Genomic DNA, 7,500 nt, shown 5'->3' with positions numbered 1-7,500 from the left:
ACAAAAAACTACAAAACAATACAATAAAAAATTAAACCGGTAAACCAATGGACTACAAACATGGAGGACAAAGAAACTACAATACTACAAAAGTGGGAAACTAAATTAAGCATGAAACAATCAAAAGAACATCAAGGAAACACCAGCACCAAGAACTACAAACCTGGTCAACCAATGGACTACAAACATGGAGGACACAGAAACTACAAAAGTGGTCAACGACATAAAAGCTTCAAACCGGCACAATCTAAAAAACCACAAGGAAACGACCCGACCAAAAACTACAAACGAAGCAAACTGGAGAACTACAATGTTGCAGAGCCAACAAAGAACTACAACAACCTGCAACACAAAGATACCCAAAGAACAAACCAAGGAACTGCAAACAAACTACAAAAGGAAATCTGCAGAAGAAGACAAGAGATAAAAGCTTTTGAGAGAAAAGGAAACGAAAAACTATAAAAGTATTAAAGGAAATAAACTAAATATACTGCAGCAGAAACCAGTAAGGCAGTATCGGGAATGTGTCTATGGTATATTATAGGGTTCAATAAGCTGTCTGCAGGTACACGTACTGCCTGTTCAGTGCCACAGATACACCTATACAGATATCATTCAGATATCATACAGATACACCTATACAGATATCATTCAGATATCATACAGATATACCTATGATACAGATATCATTCAGATATCATACAGATACACCTATACAGATATCATACAGATATACCTATCATACAGATATCATACAGATATCATTCAGATATACCTATGATACAGATATCATTCAGATATACCTATGATACAGATGTAATACAGAGATACCTATGATACAGATGTAATACAGATGTACCTATGATACAGATGTAATACAGAGATACCTATGATACAGATGTAATACAGATGTACCTATGACACAGATGTAATACAGATGTACCTATGATACAGATGTAACACAGATATCACACAAATGCATTCCTCCCTCTCCTCAGACTCGTTGTGATTCTGAAACCTTTTCCTCGCCTCCGGCTCTTTCTCTCAGCCTGAAGCCGAGGATCAGCGGCTGTAATCTGCAGAGAGGAGAGAGCAGTGCATTCTGGGAAAACCCTGATCCCCTCTGCACCTCCACCTGCACCCGAGAGACACCTGGAAAATATTCAAGGACCTCAAACTGTCTCCAAACCCTCCTCCAGGTCGTCTGGAACCAGCTGTATACCTTCGTTAATAAAAGATTCATCTTGTTTTAATAAAATCTGTTTCTCCCGCAGGAAGCTCCCTCCTCTGCTCTCCTTTTAAACATCCTCCTCTCAGCTGTTAAGCGTCTCGGTCCCTGAACGCACCACGAGTGAGTCTCCATCTGAATCCTGAGATGAGGAAGCCTTTCACCCCCTACGTTTTTTATTTAAAAACATTTTTTAACGGCAAACATTTTTTACAAACGTTTAAATGTTTTTGATTTATTTTGTAATAATGACTTTCTGTGGGTTAGGGTTAGGGTACACAAATAAAACATGTATGATAAACAGATTTAAGGGGAAGGTCTTTGTGTTTTGGACGAAGGGAGATTCGTACAGGCTGTAGGAACTGGGTACTCTTCTCCTGATCGGACACGGGTCAAAATGTGCTTTTTATTTGATTATCGTTGTTGTTTTTGAGACAGGATGTCACTGGGGGGGGGGGGGGGGGGGTATTAATGAGGTGTGTGTGTTCGTATCGACTCCCTGTGAAAACCCACACTCTCTAAACTCAGAGTCCCCCCACATTGATCCACATGACAAGCTGTTCAACACTCGAGGGAGAGGAAAGCTGCAGGACTACAGAAATACAAAAAACTACAAAACAATACAATAAAAAATTAAACGGGTAAACCAATGGACTACAAACATGGAGGACAAAGAAAATGCAATACTACAAAAGTGGGAAACTAAATTAAGCATGAAACAATCAAAAGAACATCAAGGAAACACCAGCACCAAGAACTACAAACCTGGTAAACCAATGGACTACAAACATGGAGGACACAGAAACTACAAAAGTGGTCAACGACATAAAAGCTTCAAACCGGCACAATCTAAAAAACCACAAGGAAACGACCCGACCAAAAACTACAAACAACGGGTACTCTTCTCCTGATCGAACACGGGTCAAAATGTGCTTTTCATTTGATTATCGTTGTTGTTTTTGAGACAGGTTTGTCTGCTGGGCTCAACCCTGACACGTGTTTCTCTGACCTGTCCTCTAGGTCAGCTGATCACTGTCTGTTAACTGATACCTTTCTACTTTCACTTTGTCTCGAACAAAAGCTGCAACTAGTAGTTATTTGATCATTCATTCATGAACCAATCATCACTAACTTCAAAGTGTGTCTCCAGCCCGGACCATCTGCTGCTTTTCTCTGTGTTATACTAAAGTGAACATCTTTGTGTTTTGGACGAAAAGAGACTGCTCCTCCGTTATCACACAGCTAGGTGGAATACTTGATTCTGATTGGTCAATTTGGACATTTCAGCAGTTGTTAATACTCAATAACCGCCCGCTGCTGAGGAGGCGGGCGTTATCATCCCCACGTTAATGTGTAGCTCGTGTGAATCCTGTTTCTAGCTCCGATGCTCTTGCTGCTATGAGCGCCTGGAGATAGACCCAGAGTTTCATCTCATCTTTAGTGCGGACGTTCCTGTCGTTTACTTCTTCCCCTTTTCTCTGTGAATAAAACACTTCAATCTGTTTCTGTGCAGCTCACAGCAGTCCTTCAGACACACGGTGCGTCCACACGGCGGCGTGCGGGGAAGCTTGCCGGTGGGCGTGTCTGGAGCGCGACCAACAACCAATCACATCAATCTCTCCCGCCCGGACACACAAGCACGAGGTTTGATTGGTTAGAGCTTGTGCTGGCATATGATTTGATTGGCTGACGCTTCCACGCTTGATAAGTTGAACCTTTCTCAACTTTGGAAGTGAGCAACGGAGGCAAAGTGACGGAACCACAATGGAGTTCGGCAAAGCCTGACGTCACCCCATTGGGAAGTGAAGGGGAAGCGTCTCCGCTGAAGCATGTGACGGAGGCGTGTGGACGTACCGTGTGTGTGTGTGTGTGTGTGCGCGTGTGTGTGAGTGTGTGTGTGTGTGTGTGTGTGGTGTGTGCGTGCGTGCGTGCGTGCGTGCGTGTGTGCGTGCGTGCGTGCGTGCGTGTGTGCGTGCGTGCGTGTGTGTGTGTGTGTGTGTGTGTGTGTGTGTGTGTGGTGTGTGTGTGTGTGGTGTGTGTGTGTGTGTGTGTGTGTATGTGTGTGTGTGTGTGTGTGTGTGTGTGTGTGTCTCCTTGAACTATTGTATCTGTTGTGTTGCACCGTGACCTCAGATGTTCATTGATGTATCTAAACTGTAGCTCTGTACGTATGACATTAAAAGCTTTAAGTCGTTGAAGCCACTGTAAAACGCTCCCCATGAAACGAGTGTCTGAACAGTTCCACCCCACGGGCCTCAGACCGTGAACACCTGAGCTTTGGAACAACATTCATCCGTTTGCAACTTAACTATTATTTATCTAATACATCATTCCATTCACTTGTACAGACTCTTATTGCACTATTTCTATTCTATGTGTATTACTTGTACTATTTGAACTATTGTGTCTCTGAGCCTGTGGCCTAGGACTCAATGGACATGTCTTCACGATTGACTCGAGAGAAAGAGCCTTGAATCCATGATGTATTCTCCTCCTCCTTTGGACTCCTTTAGACCCCCTCAGATAAGGCTCTCTGTTCACACTCCTCCTCGGGACGCATCTGTAAATGTGATCTCAGATTAGCTAAAGGAGGAGGCGGGGGCCATTGTGAGCGTCTCCTCTTTGTCCGGCAGAATATTGTGATATTTGGGGCGCGGTGTTTAACACGCTGACATTTACTTATCGCTCTAAACAGCCTTCCATCTGACCTTTCTGCTGCTTTGAATGACATCTGGATATTCTGAGGAATAATGGAGAGGACGGAGATAAGGAGGACAAAGAGAGGAGGAGGAGGAGGAGGAGGAGGAGGAGGAGGAGGAGGAGGAGGAGGAGGAGGAGGAGGAGGAAGAGGAAGAGGACATGCTGTGTTTACTGCGTCAGAAACACAGTCTGCAGATCTCAGAGATTCTCTCAGGTTGACATTAAAGAAGAGGACTTCCTCACCGGATGATTCAAAGGCTGTGAGAACGTTTCAATGTTTTAGGAAATGCATAAAGAAAGTGTAATTAGACCGAGTGGTGACGTCTGACTGTCTTCTGGTTTATGGTTCAGTATTTCTAAGAAACTGTGACTGAAAGAATTATTCTACTTTTTTATAGTTATTTCATTTTTAAGAAGGGGAAGGGCAAATAAGATGTTCTTCCCCCTGCTCCTTTCCATGCGCTATTAAAAGGAGGCCGAAAGGTGCAAAAACACAACTCTTCCTTCAGGAGAAGCTTCAGAGAGGAAGCAGATATAGAAACCCAAATGTTCCACATGAAGAAACTTCTCCATCAACACGTGCAGCGTTTAGAGAACATTCAGCAGCTTGAGGAGACATGGCAGCGCTTAGAGAACATTCAGCAACGTTTAGAGAACATTCAGCAGCTTGAGGAGACATGCAGCGTTTAGAGAACATTCAGCAACGTTTAGAGAACATTCAGCAGCTTGAGGAGACATGCAGCGTTTAGAGAACATTCAGCAACGTTTAGAGAACATTCAGCAGCTTGAGGAGACATGCAGCGTTTAGAGAACATTCAGCAACGTTTAGAGAACATTCAGCAGCGTTTAGAGAACGTTCAGCAGCGTTTAGAGAACATTCAGCAACGTTTAGAGAACATTCAGCAGCGTTTAGAGAACATTCAGCAGCGTTTAGAGAACATTCAGCAGCGTTTAGAGAACGTTCAGCAGCGTTTAGAGAACATTCAGCAGCGTTTAGAGAACGTTCAGCAGCTTCAGGAGACATGGCAGCGTTTAGAGAACATTCAGCAGCGTTTAGAGAACGTTCAGCAGCTTGAGGAGACATGGCAGCGTTTAGAGAACATTCAGCAACGTTTAGAGAACATTCAGCAGCGTTTAGAGAACATTCAGCAGCGTTTAGAGAACGTTCAGCAGCTTGAGGAGACATGGCAGCGTTTAGAGAACATTCAGCAACATTTAGAGAACGTTCAGCAGCTTCAGGAGACATGCAGCGTTTAGAGAACATTCAGCAGCGTTTAGAGAACGTTCAGCAGCTTGAGGAGACATGGCAGCGTTTAGAGAACATTCAGCAACATTTAGAGAACGTTCAGCAGCTTCAGGAGACATGGCAGCGTTTAGAGAACATTCAGCAGCGTTTAGAGAACGTTCAGCAGCTTCAGGAGACATGGCAGCGTTTAGAGAACATTCAGCAGCGTTTAGAGAACGTTCAGCAGCTTGAGGAGACATGGTAGCGTTTAGAGAACATTCAGCAGCGTTTAGAGAACGTTCAGCAGCTTGAGGAGACATGGCAGCGTTTAGAGAACATTCAGCAACATTTAGAGAACGTTCAGCAGCTTGAGGAGACATGGCAGCGTTTAGAGAACATTCAGCAGCGTTTAGAGAACGTTCAGCAGCTTCAGGAGACATGCAGCGTTTAGAGAACATTCAGCAGCGTTTAGAGAACGTTCAGCAGCTTCAGGAGACATGCAGCGTTTAGAGAACATTCAGCAGCGTTTAGAGAACGTTCAGCAGCTTCAGGAGACATGCAGCGTTTAGAGAACATTCAGCAGCGTTTAGAGAACGTTCAGCAGCTTGAGGAGACATGGCAGCGTTTAGAGAACATTCAGCAGCTTCAGGAGACATGGCAGCGTTTAGAGAACATTCAGCAGCGTTTAGAGAACGTTCAGCAGCTTGAGGAGACATGGCAGCGTTTAGAGAACATTCAGCGGCTTCAGGAGACATGGCAGCGTTTACTAAAAGCTGCAGAAACAAAACGCTGAAGAAGCTCAAAACCAACGCCAGGAGAAATTCTACCAAAACGATTAAGTTTTTGTCCCAAATTCCCAACCAATGCAAATCATCTTGAACCATCATCTTCTTTCATTTGTGAACCGCAAGAAAATACTAGATGGACTCGTAAGAAGCGGGTCAATGAGAGCAGAATGGAGGCGGAAGGATACATTCTACAACAAGTCGAGAACAGAGACTCAGACAAAGCACGAGGATGGAAACAAACTACCAGTAACATCCAAACCAGATGTGGGGAAAGCTCAACCGTCATTGGTCAAAAGCCAGACAAGAAATCCTACCACTGACAATCATCATTTGATAAGATACAGGAAATCTAAAAAGATCCAGATTTTTTTTCTCAAATCTCCAAATTCAGATTTTTTTCTCAAATATCAACATTTTTGCATTTTCCCCGAAATTCTGAGTTTTTTATCTAATCTCTGAATTCAGACTTTTTTTTTATCAAAATTCTGACTTTTTATCAAATCTCAGAATTCTTACCTTTTTCTCAAATCTCAGACCTTGAAAGCTACTAATACCAACATCCAAAGAACTGAATGTGTTCTGTGATTGTTTGCAACCAGAAGTCCTCTCAAACGGTCTCTTATCGAGCAGAGACAGCCTCACTATTGAACCCTCTGACACAGAGCAGGGCCAATCAAAAGCCAGCCAGCAGTAACAATCCAAACATCATCATTTAATAATAGCTACCGGAAGAGTCTCCTCCCGATGTCTTACCGGTGCAGGAGATTAATAAAAGGTTTCAGGAAGTGTTTGGGTCTTACCGGTGTAGACGAAGCGTCCCGGTGCTCCTTTGCAGAACTGTTTAGATTTGTACGACAGCGTGACCTCTACGACCCCTGGGATGTGGCGGGGGGGCGTCTGCACCCGGATCGCATGGGGGGTGATCAGCTGGAGACAGAAACAGGGAGGGATTTAACGTTGGGTTCAATATTTGTTTTAAATAGTTTACAAATGGAACGTCAGAGAATATCCATTAATACATTTTCAAGAATTTATCGGAATCTTTTCTACATATTTAAAATCGTACTAACGGTTCTCGTACATTTTTCGGAAATTTAGACCTTGTTTTCAGAAAATCTCAAAATGTTGACTTTTTTTAGAAAGTCTCAAAATGTTGACTTTTTTCAGAAAAACTCAAAATTCTGACTTTTTTCAGAAAGTCTGAAAATTATGACTTTGTTATGCAAATTTCAAAACTATGACTTTTAAAAAAAAATCTGAAAATGTTGACTTTTTTCTGCAACTCTGAAAATTATGAAATTTCCAAAACAATTTTGACTTTAAAAAAAATAAAATTGGGATTTAAAGTAAAAAAAAAAATGAAATACACTTTTTGTCAGCTCTGAAAAATGTGCACCTGTGGCCCTAATCCACTACTTTATCTTAACAGCTGGGATTCGTGGAAAGGTCTTTGACTGGTTACTTTCTTCCCATGACACAAAGCAAAGTGTGTCGAACATAAGAAACATTTCTGTTCTCTAAGCCTACTTCTCCTTCCTCCCGTAAATGAACCACATTCA

At 42.8% G+C, this 7,500-nt stretch overlaps 1 pseudogene across 1 annotated transcript in view; it reads right to left on the bottom strand.

Moving 5' to 3' along the window:
* LOC307031184 (transcription factor COE3-like) overlaps positions 1-7,500 on the bottom strand; it is a 64,413-nt pseudogene that overhangs the window by 43,262 nt on the left and 13,651 nt on the right. Inside the window, exon 4 of the transcript XR_013810634.1 lies at positions 6,742-6,868. The product of XR_013810634.1 is annotated as a transcription factor COE3-like (transcript). The remainder of the gene's footprint in view (positions 1-6,741; positions 6,869-7,500) is intronic.

Source organism: Notothenia rossii, assembly GCF_949606895.1.
Source record: "Notothenia rossii genome assembly, chromosome: 3".
NCBI classification, from domain to species: domain Eukaryota; kingdom Metazoa; phylum Chordata; class Actinopteri; order Perciformes; family Nototheniidae; genus Notothenia; species Notothenia rossii.
This window is presented reverse-complemented; position numbering and strand designations above follow the sequence as displayed.